Source organism: Physeter macrocephalus, chromosome 4 (assembly GCF_002837175.3).
Source record: "Physeter macrocephalus isolate SW-GA chromosome 4, ASM283717v5, whole genome shotgun sequence".
NCBI lineage: Eukaryota > Metazoa > Chordata > Mammalia > Artiodactyla > Physeteridae > Physeter > Physeter macrocephalus.
Genome location: NC_041217.1, coordinates 114,474,241 through 114,484,903, shown reverse-complemented (window position 1 = coordinate 114,484,903; position 10,663 = coordinate 114,474,241). Strand labels below are relative to the sequence as shown.

Below are 10,663 nucleotides of genomic sequence, written 5' to 3'. Positions count from 1 at the left end.
CTATGCCTTTTTGTGAAAAGATACATGTATTTCAACTAGTGTACAACTAGGAATGGAATGGCATATTATATTTAGATTTGTAGTATGTATCTAATACATGTATATATTGATAGATTAACTATCAGTGTGCTTGTCTGCAAAAGAAAGGGTCTTAATTGTAAGAAAAGGTACAGAATATAGTGTACAAGATCTATGGATTTAAATAATGTCAATATGTTTAGTTTCTCAAATATATTTATCTGCAGTCCAGAATTTCTTTGGAACTCTAGATTCAGCTCTCCATTGGCCAGCTCAACCTTTCCACTTTGCTGACTGATGAATATCTCAAATTAACCTACAACATCATACTTTAGTCCTTTGCCCAAACTTGTTCCCTCTCTAGTCTATTCCGTCTTGTACAATAGCAATTCCAGTATTTCAAGTAGTTTTATTTAGTAATATGATATTCAAATCATCTTCAACTCTTCTCTTTCTTTCAAACTCTGCTTTAATATTTGGCAAATTCTATCAGCTTTACTATAAATACTCAGAATTTGACTACTTCTCAACAGCTCCACTGCTAATAAGGTCATCAATTTAAGTCTGTCAACCATTCAGAACTGAGTCATCATCTGTCCATTCATTCTTGCAATAGCCTGTGACCATTCTCCTTGATTTTGCCTTTCACTTTGCTAAGAACCCTCTAATGTCTTTCAATCTCATTCTAAGTAAATCCAAAATCGTTATACAGTAATGACTTATAGGGTCCAATGTGATTTTCTTTCCACCACTTTCTGTCACATTTTTCTCTGTGTTTCTGACCATTCTTTTTACCATCCTGGTTCTCCATTCTGTTCACTGGCTTCCTTGCTGTTCTCCTAACACAGTCTTGCTTCAATGTAGACTATTTGCATTTATTGTTCTAAATGCGTGAAATAGTCTTTTCCCCAAATACTTGATGACTTCCTCCCTCACTTCCTTCAGATTTTTATTAGAATGTCTTCTTTCAAAAGGCTTTTCCTGACTACCCTGTTAAAAATTGCATTCATAATCCATGACCTCCCCTTTATGTTTCCTTTTACTTATCTTTTTTTAGTAAACAAATTTTCCTGGTAGAAACTGTGCTCCACACATGCCAGTAAATTTTTCTGCTTAGTTCATTTTATATTAAACAAGGGAAGTTTACTATATTACTCTTGTACAAAACTGGAGTTTAGGAAAGTGGCTGCTATACAGTATTTATGTAACATATATTATTGAATGAAGCAAAAACTTCAATAGATTTATTATTTGAGAATCCTCATTGAACATATTCTTATTTTTAGGCCGAAGTCCTAGCCTCTCTGTCAAGCCAAAAACTCAGCAAGACTCTTTTAACTTCACACAATAATTGAATGAAATAAATATAAGGCTGTGTTTTTCTCTTTTTTTTGAGAAAATTATAAGTTACACCATATAAACGTCCTACCAAGGTAAGTACCATAAGCAATACTGGCCATGTGATACTAATGACATTATGAGTAAACTGATCAAAGCCAATCTTCTACTTTGGTTTCTTATTATATGCTGTTCTAAGAACTAACTAATTAAATATATAAATAAGTAAGTAAAGTTCCTTACAAAGGCTGTTTCATAGCTCTACTATGTTCAAAACAGTTGTAAAATAACTGGATAAATGAATCTGTATCTGCCCTTTTCAAAAACCTAGAAAGTAACTCATATATTTAAATATGTATAATTTTTAATGAGCTTGCAAGTGCCCTGGAGATTCAGGTCAGTCATTGACTCCAACAGAATAGACTTTAGAATTTGATTGTGAGAAAAACTAGTTTTGGAAGTCTGAAAACAACGTTTATCAGATTTGTGAAAGAGGGTAATTAATTTAATGTTTATGTATGTCAATTTCCTCTTCTGTAAAATGATAAGAAATATTTATTTAATTTCATAGGTATTAACTGAGCAGCTACTGCATAGTAAGCACTGTGATTAGTGAGTGTGTGGTACTATAGTTGCAAAATGAATATTATAAAAACTAAATTACACATGATAGAGAATTTCAAATTCTAAAACAAAATGAATATGGTAGCTACTTTATTTTTTCTATTTTTATTTGGAGGTTGAATTATTTTCCATCCTTGAAGAGAACATTTCCAAAATAATATTGAAAAATTGAAGTTAAGGTATGATGGTAACATTATTAATTTGATATACAAAAAGGATCTTTAATGTTTATAGTAAGAACATTACATAAAAAAGGGAAAAATGCATTAAAAATATATAACCATACATTAATGCTAGATTATTACTTTTTTATTTATCCATTTAATTAATGCTTATTAATAGCCATGAAAAGACAGTATGCTGGTAACTATGAAATACTGAGAGAAGAGTAAAATTAAATTATATAATGGTGGCTGTCATTTACAAATGGAATTTATATATCAGGCACAGTGATAAGTGCTTTAAACCAGTTATCTCATATAATCCTCTCAACAGCCCAGTAAGGTTGGCTGTCAGTGTATCTATCACAGTGAGCATGAATTTTGGAAGAAAAATTTCTTGATTTCCAGCTCTGTCATTCGTGCAAGTAATAGGTATCTAAATGTGGGCATGCTAGTAAACATATACAAGCCTCATCAGTAAATGCGGGAAAATGACAAATCCCATCTTGTACACATGAGACAATAGATGTAAGGAGATTTGCATACTTATTATTTTTTTGATACAGTGCTAAATAAATGCTATTACAGAAAGGTCTCAATAAATGATATCTATTACAATAAGGTAAGTTTATTAGCCCCATTTTACAGATGAAGAAATGGTGTCCCAGAGAAAGTAATTAGTATGGTCAAGGTCCCCCCAGCTGGTAAGTAACAGAACTTGGATTTGAACCAAAGCACACCTGACCCTGTTGTCTGTGCTTCTAACAAGCTCTCCATGTTGCCTTCGTTCTTGACTTTTAGAAGTTTTTAATGTACTTGGTGAGAAAGAAATATATTTGTAATCAGATATTGAAATGAGATTCTTTCTCTCTTGAGTTTTAAGCAAAGGCCAAGAACACTACAACAAATAAGGGAAGGTGTCATATTACTTGAAAGGAACATGCTAAGAGATTATGAAAATTGTTCTACCAACATTAGCTCTTCATCTACCTTGATGTTCAAAAATAAAGTTGAAAGGACTGGAAAAGAGTGTTCTTTGGGAGAGTGTTGTCAGTAGGGTATATGTTATCTTATGAAGGAAAGGGGGGTACTTTTTCTCCAACATAAGGTTGAGGGGCTTCAACAGAAATGCTTAGAGAACTTGACATGAGCCTGGGATTTCAGGGGGGCACAAAGATAAGGTTTAACTTTACTGAGACAATTCCAAGGGTAAATGGCAGAGGCTAGATGGCTTTTAGATTGAGTAGGTATGATAGAGAGGTTTGCATTGGGAGAACTAACTCGATCAGAACTATGCTGCCTATTGTGTTTCTAAAAAGTAATCTCACACAAGAGGACCACCTGGGGGGCAAAGATACCCTACTGAGGCTTTGGGGATAGTGGGGAATCAATAGTAGGCACAACAAGAAGAGTCACATTATTTATACCAAATCATTTTCCGTTGGAGTTTTCCAGTAGAAGTTTCTTTGAGGAGCCTTAAAACATGCCCTATAAGATAATGAGCCTGAAATTGTACATCTGTCATCGGAAGCAACCTGAGTCAGATTATAACTGTACCAGCCAAGTTGAATCCTTTTTACTACTTCACTCTCCTTCTCGTATCCCAGCTTCAACTTGGAGAGGCAAGAAATTATAACTGTTTAGTGAATTGAGAAGGACAAGGACTAGAACTGATAAAGATATTGACCCTATGCCTCCCTACTCCTAAAATCACCGCTTGAGGCTTCCAACCAACGGGGGAGAAACTTTCCAATGGTAAGAGCTCAGAATTGTGGTATTATATTGCATGGAGCTTAATTAGTAAAATGAGTCTGTTCCTATGACTAAAAGTAATTAGAATATATGGAACCTGTCACAAATACCTTTAGCTAAAAGATAAATACAATAGGTCAGGAAATATATGAAAATCCATAAATGCACATAGCTCAGAAAAGGATGGGTAGCCACAGACTTTTGGATACATATGAAGTAAGATCTGGTAACTAATGATATAGGAGATAAAGGGGGGAAAAAGAATCCCAGATGATTCTCAAATTTTGAGTTAGTATGACTGGAAAAGATATATCAATTATATTAGACCATTCATATTAAGAAAAAGGAAACAAAAACAGGAATCCTCCTAAATCATGTCTAACATTTAATAGTAAATAGTTTATTCTTCCATTCAGATATTGCACATGAAACTATATATCTTGGTCAGATAATACATGTTTAAAAAAACTCCTATGTACTTGGTTATGTGAAAGGACAGTCATAACCCTTTAAGCTAGGATATTTTTTCTCTTGCTAACTTTTACAACAGAAAGGATTTATATTTATATCTACAAACAGATATTAAAATTCTTCTCATGAGAGCACTCAGAATTTGCTTCGCTTCTTATACCCTCATCATACTGTTCCCAAAGCAGTTTAATACTTCAGCCAATATGTGTAGTGTCACATACGTTTCATATTCAAGGACCACTTCTAAATTTGGGATTATTTATAGAACTTTATCCTGACATTTTAAGATTCAGTCAATAAGTTGCTAACCTAGCAAGACCATAGTATGTCCTATTCCTATAAACTAAGCTCCTGCCTCATTCTGAACCTAGTGTTCGGTCCTTAAGCTTGGGACATTTAGCACCTTTTTCTCTCCCTGGAATTGCATCCTAGCTCTAACTCTACATCTTCCACCTCACTTGATCTGTCAGTTTGGTTATTATCACTTACATGTATTACAATAACATAACATATAAAAAGCTGTTGCCCCCAGTACAGTTCCATGTTGTCAGAATTACTTATAACCAGGAGTTATAGTTAAAATATTTAACATTGAGGAGTTATTGGCATCGATTACTCAGAAAGGTTGCTGCCTGGGGCTCTGGAACAGAGTCCTGGAATTTCCTTGCTGAGTATATTAACATTGTGGTTGTTCACTTTTATCAGCAGGAAGGAGACCCCAGGGAAGAAAATAGGATAACAGAGACATTATGGGTGGAGTGGCATTCAAGGACTTAAAGTGGTAACAACTTACATGTTTCATGGATTAACAACTGGTCCAGTCATTCTCATGCATATAAGCTGCATTCTTGGCTAAATAGAAAGTCACGCTATTTGAAAGGTGATGGAGGTTTGTGAGGGGAATGAGGGAATTCCTGGACTAAATAGCTTGATTTAGCAGCATCCAATTTGTTAGTCAGTGTCTGACAAATGTTCTTAGCCCACTCTAACATCTCATTTCTAGAACAATGAATCCGTGAATCTTATACATTATAGATCTGTTTAAAAGCCTCGGTGGCTCGCTGTTTCTTATGGAACACAAGGCAAATTCATGGTACTGTAATCTAATGCTGTAAACAAAGATGCAAAATATGTGTATCTTTTCTCTACCATTCCCCACCTCGCCTACATTCCAAACACATTTTTGAATGCCTGTGCTTTTGATATTGTGTTTTGACAAAAAGATTAATGAGTCTTTGTCTTACAGTCTGTTGAGTTTGACAGGTGATTCAATAATTACAGGGCTATGTTATGAGTGTTCATAGTAACATGTCCCAAGTTCTGTAGGACCAGATTTGGGAGTGACTCACTGAGCTTGGTAAAGCAGACAAAAACAATGGAGTTGGGAACTAATTTTTTAAGGAGATGACATATGAGTTTATTCTGGATGAATGAGTAGGAGGTGGACTTCACCGATTCTTGCAGAATAGGAGAAAGTAACAAAGCAGGACAGACAGTTTACACAACCACATTAAAACAAGAAAAGTAATTCCCTGCTTGGGAAAGAATACACAGCTGGGGAAATGTGAATGGGAGATGAGGGAACCAATCATAAATGATGATTATAATATGCTAAGGAGTTTTAAATCTATTTAGTAGGCATTGGGTGCCATGTTCCATAATTATAATCACACCCTTGTAAACATCCTCAAAGGCTCCCCATTGCCTTCAAAACTAAATAGCCTGCTAAGATTTAAATTGAGCAAAGTGTATTCTAAAAATAGTGTGGATTAATGCATTGTGATTATTGGTTTATCTGCCTCCCTTATAATCCTATGAATCCTTGAAGGAAATATATCATAGCCTTTGAAACCAAGTCATTGCTCAATATTTTGGATAAGTGAATGATGTCTTCAAATCATCAACCAAAATAACTACAAAAACAAGAATCTTTATGCCTTGTTTCTCCATTCTATGGTCTTATTCACTTCAAAGGAAAAGTAAATGTAGTTCCATGATCAATTATTCCTGGCTTCAATGACAAATGTGATTTAAATATTTAAGGGAATAAAATGACTTCAAAGTTTTGGCCCTGATGTAAGTCCCTGTACTCGACTAGTTTTATTAACTATTTTAAGAGAAGATTTACTGTAATAAGATTCCCACTACTAAAATCCAGTCTAATCCAATTTAATCCCAAAGGACACAATAAAATATTATTAACTATAGTCACCATGCTATACATAACATTTCCATGACTTCTTTATTTCATGTGTATTTGGATCCTTCTCACTCATTTCACCCACCTCCAACCTCCTGCCTCTGTTCTCTGTATTGCACAACCACCAATCTGTTCTCTGTATCTATGAACTTGTTTTTGTTTTTAGATTTCACTTATAAATGAGATTATATGGTACTTGTGTTTATCTGACTTATTTCACTTAGCATAATGCCCTCAAGGTCCATCCATGTTGTCACAAGTGGTAAGATTTCCTTCTTTTCTTATGAGTGAAATATATATATATATAATATATATCTATATGTGTTCATTGATGGACACTTAGATTGCTTCCATGTCTTGACTAACATATATCACATTGCAATTAACATGAAGTGTACATAACTTCTTGAGTTAGTGTTTTTACATTTTTTGGATAAATACCTGGAAGTGGAATGCTGGATCATATGGTAATTATATTTTTAATTTTTTGAGGAAACTCCATACTGTTTTTCATAGTGGCTGCACCAGTTTACATCCCCACTAACAGTGCACATGTGTTTTCTTTTCTCCAGAACTTTTTATTCATTATTTCTAGTCTTTCTGATAAAAACAATTCTAACATGTGTGAGGTGATATCTCATTGTGGTTTTGATTTGCATTTCTCTGATGATTAGTGATGTTGAGCATCTTTTCATGTATCTGTTGTCCATCTATATGTCTTCTTTGGAAAAATGTCTATTCAAATCCTCTGCCCATTTTTCGTTGGATTGGGTTTTTGCTATTGAGTCATATGGGTTCTTTATATATTTTGGATATTAATTCCTTATCAGTTTATTTATTAATTTTAAAGTTAATTTATATTTAGATCTTACTATGTACTGCCCTCCATAAAAAGCAGGTTTAAGTTTGATTTCACTTAATACTTCCAACAACCTTGTTAGGAAGCCTGTTAGCCTTTGTTTATGAGTAGAGAAACTGCATTTTTGTTAATTTGTCGAAGAAATCACAATTACATGCTGTAGAATCAGAATCCAAACTCAAGAAATATGGTTCTACTGATGGGTGTGCCATATCTTCCCTATAAAATGCTTTCAATTAAACTGTGTGGTTTCTGTTTTCTTACTTTTGTTGATCTATTTTTTTTCTTTAGCTATTATCCATTATTAAAATTGGATATGGTTAATTGTTAAACTTATTTATATTACATCCTTATGGACTACTATTTTTCTTGCTTTACAAGCTAATAAAGGCCTCTGTCAATCACCGTACTGATACAAAAAATAAAAGGCCATGGCATTCAGTGCAGCTTTCTGGACTCATACTGTCTCCAGGTAAGAAAAACAGTGGGTTTTATTGTGTACTTTATTTTATATTGTTTTATTTTTATCCAAGAATCATTCATATATTAGTCTTCTAGGGCTACCACAGCAAAATACTACAGACAAGGTCGCTTAAACAACTGAAATTTATTTTCTCACAGTTTTGGAGACTGGAAATCCAAGATCAAGTTGTTAGCAGATTTGGGTGCTCTGAGGCTTTAGTCTTGGCTTGCAAATGGTCACATTTTTTCTGTGTCTTCACATGACCTTTTCTCTGTTCGCATGCATCTGTAGTGTCTCTCTTCTTATAAGAAGAGAAGTCATATCGGATTAGGGCCCTACTCCTTATAATCTTGTTTAACTTTAATTACCCTTTAAAGGCCTTATCTCCAAATACAGTAGAATTAAGTGTTAGGGCTTCAACCTATGAAATTGAGGGAAACACAATTCAGTCCATGACAAGGCATACCCTTTAAAAATACCTAATATTATAGTGGGCTTACAATGAATGGAAATTATCTCTGTCAAGCCCTATTCCTCAGGATCAGTTATTTTTAACCATTAATTAAAATTTTTATTGGAGTATAGTTGATTTACAATGTTGTGTTAGTTTCAGGTATACAGCAAGGTGAATCAGTTATACATATACCTATATCCACTCTTTTTTTTTTTAATATTCTTTTCCCATATAGGCCATTACAGAGTATTTCATAGAGCTCCCTGACCTAGCAATCCTGGGCATATATGCAGAGAAAACCATAAGTCAAAAATATACATGTCCCCCAACATTCATTGCAGCACTATTTACAATAACCAGGACATGGAAGCAACCTAAATGTCCATCAACAGAGGAATGGATAAAAAAGATGTGGTACATATATTTTTAACAGTTTTTGCTTCTAGTTTAACTCATGCTCCCTTCTGAATCTCTAAATAATATGCTTTTCTTGTTTTTTCTTGATATATCAATTTTCAGTCATATTCTATTTACTTATTTGCTATGATCAGTGATGCTTGCTACCTTAACCACATCCATTTCCCATTTACACCTCCTTCCAGTCTCAGTGTTCTCAGTTCAACCATTGGTGATCTCAACTTCTTCAGACATACTAAATATTTATTTTTAAAGTTGAGATATAATTCACATATCTTATAAAGTGTATAATCCAGTAATTTTAGTATATTTACAAAGTTGTTTCAGGTCCCAAATCTTTGTTAGGTTTCAGTCCCATCTTATAAAGTACCTATTTCTTACTTAGGCATTCAACACACTTGTCACTCCAGAGATACCCTGAATTAAGAAACAGAAGTTGAACCTCTATATCAAAACTTGACCAGTCATTGTATGTGGGCTGCTGCAGGGAGAGCCCACAACTTTGGGTGGCATTCCTCTTTGGTTGGTCCTTCATTGTTCATAGGTCAGTATAGAGACTCCAAAGGAATACCCAATCATCCTTATCTATGGTTAGACCACATACTGCTGAGCTCTGGTTAATGAACCAATGATCCTTACTTTTAGGTAAGAAAAAAATCCCAGGAGGCATTGCCCATCTTTCTATGCTGACTCTTTTTCCTCTGAACAAAACATAATTTCTGAAAGCTAAGTCTCTCCCCTATCTTTTCTCTGCCCCAACTCTGCTACCCTACCCTGGACTCTGTTTCAAAAATAATTTTGCCCTATCAGGGCAGGCTCAATAGCAGGTCCACTAACTATTAACTTATTATCCACAACACATGATATCTGAGTTGACTTAGATCATCCCCTTTTCTGATCACATTGCTGAAACCTCCTAACTAGACTTGGATATTTAACATCGGAAGTGCCATTTGCACAGTAGAATCCTGTCCCAGAGGTCCACACAGAGGAGCAGATAAAATCCTGAGTAGTTACCTCAATTAATTTAACAATCCCTACCAAGGTAAAACCCTGGAGAGGACAAAAAAAACAAAACACATTTCTGATTACTTCTCTCCCCTCTTGCCTCCTCCTCTTTCTCTCCCTACATTGTACCCTCCTGCTATCGTAGAAATGGCTTACTTATAAATGGACATAGGCATTATCTTCTGTATTTTTCAAAAAAATTAATGCAATAATTACTCCAGTTTGGCCGATGATATGCTTAGAGCGTATTATTTTTTTAAAGAATTTTATGCTTTCTCTTTTGATAGAACAATCTCAGTTTCAAGGTTATTTTCTAGCTGGAAAAATCATATTTTTATATGTCAGAAGCTGAATGTTACCTTGGTGTGGATCTTTGATGATTCCTACATGATAAGTCCTATTTTAAGACCTCACATCACCATCACCATTACCACCGCCATCTCCTTAGGCAGATGCGTGCCTTGATTGGAGAAGAGAAAAAAATCTTTCAGACAAAAAAAAAAGGGAAAAAAGACAAATAATTTTTAAAAGGTAATGTTATATAGATATGAAACTAAAACTGTATCATACATAAATAAATATATGAAATGCTCAAAGAAGCAAAGTTAAACACATTTTCATAGAACATTAAAAATAATGATGTAAAATGTATATATTCTACTGGGAGGTATACTAAACAACATTTTTCTATATACATTTGATCAGATGTGGACTACTGTTTATGTTAATATAACTAATATAATAATCAATTGAATAATCTTTAAGATTTCTTTCTAGAACCCAATGCCAATTATTCTAATAATCACGTAACATAAATTCTGTTTTTGTTGTCTGAAAAACAACTTCAGTATTCTTGGTTATATTTATTGATTATATTGAACTGTTTGGCAGAAATGTT

At 34.0% G+C, this 10,663-nt stretch overlaps 1 long non-coding RNA gene across 1 annotated transcript; it reads left to right on the top strand.

The window, feature by feature from the left end:
• The first annotated feature begins 1,347 nt into the window (after positions 1-1,347).
• Positions 1,348-10,364, top strand: LOC102990048 (uncharacterized). Its single transcript, XR_447408.2, has 4 exons — positions 1,348-1,451; positions 3,749-3,896; positions 7,805-7,895; positions 10,111-10,364. It is a non-coding gene; the product is annotated as an uncharacterized lncRNA (long non-coding RNA).
• The last annotated feature ends 299 nt before the right edge of the window (positions 10,365-10,663 follow it).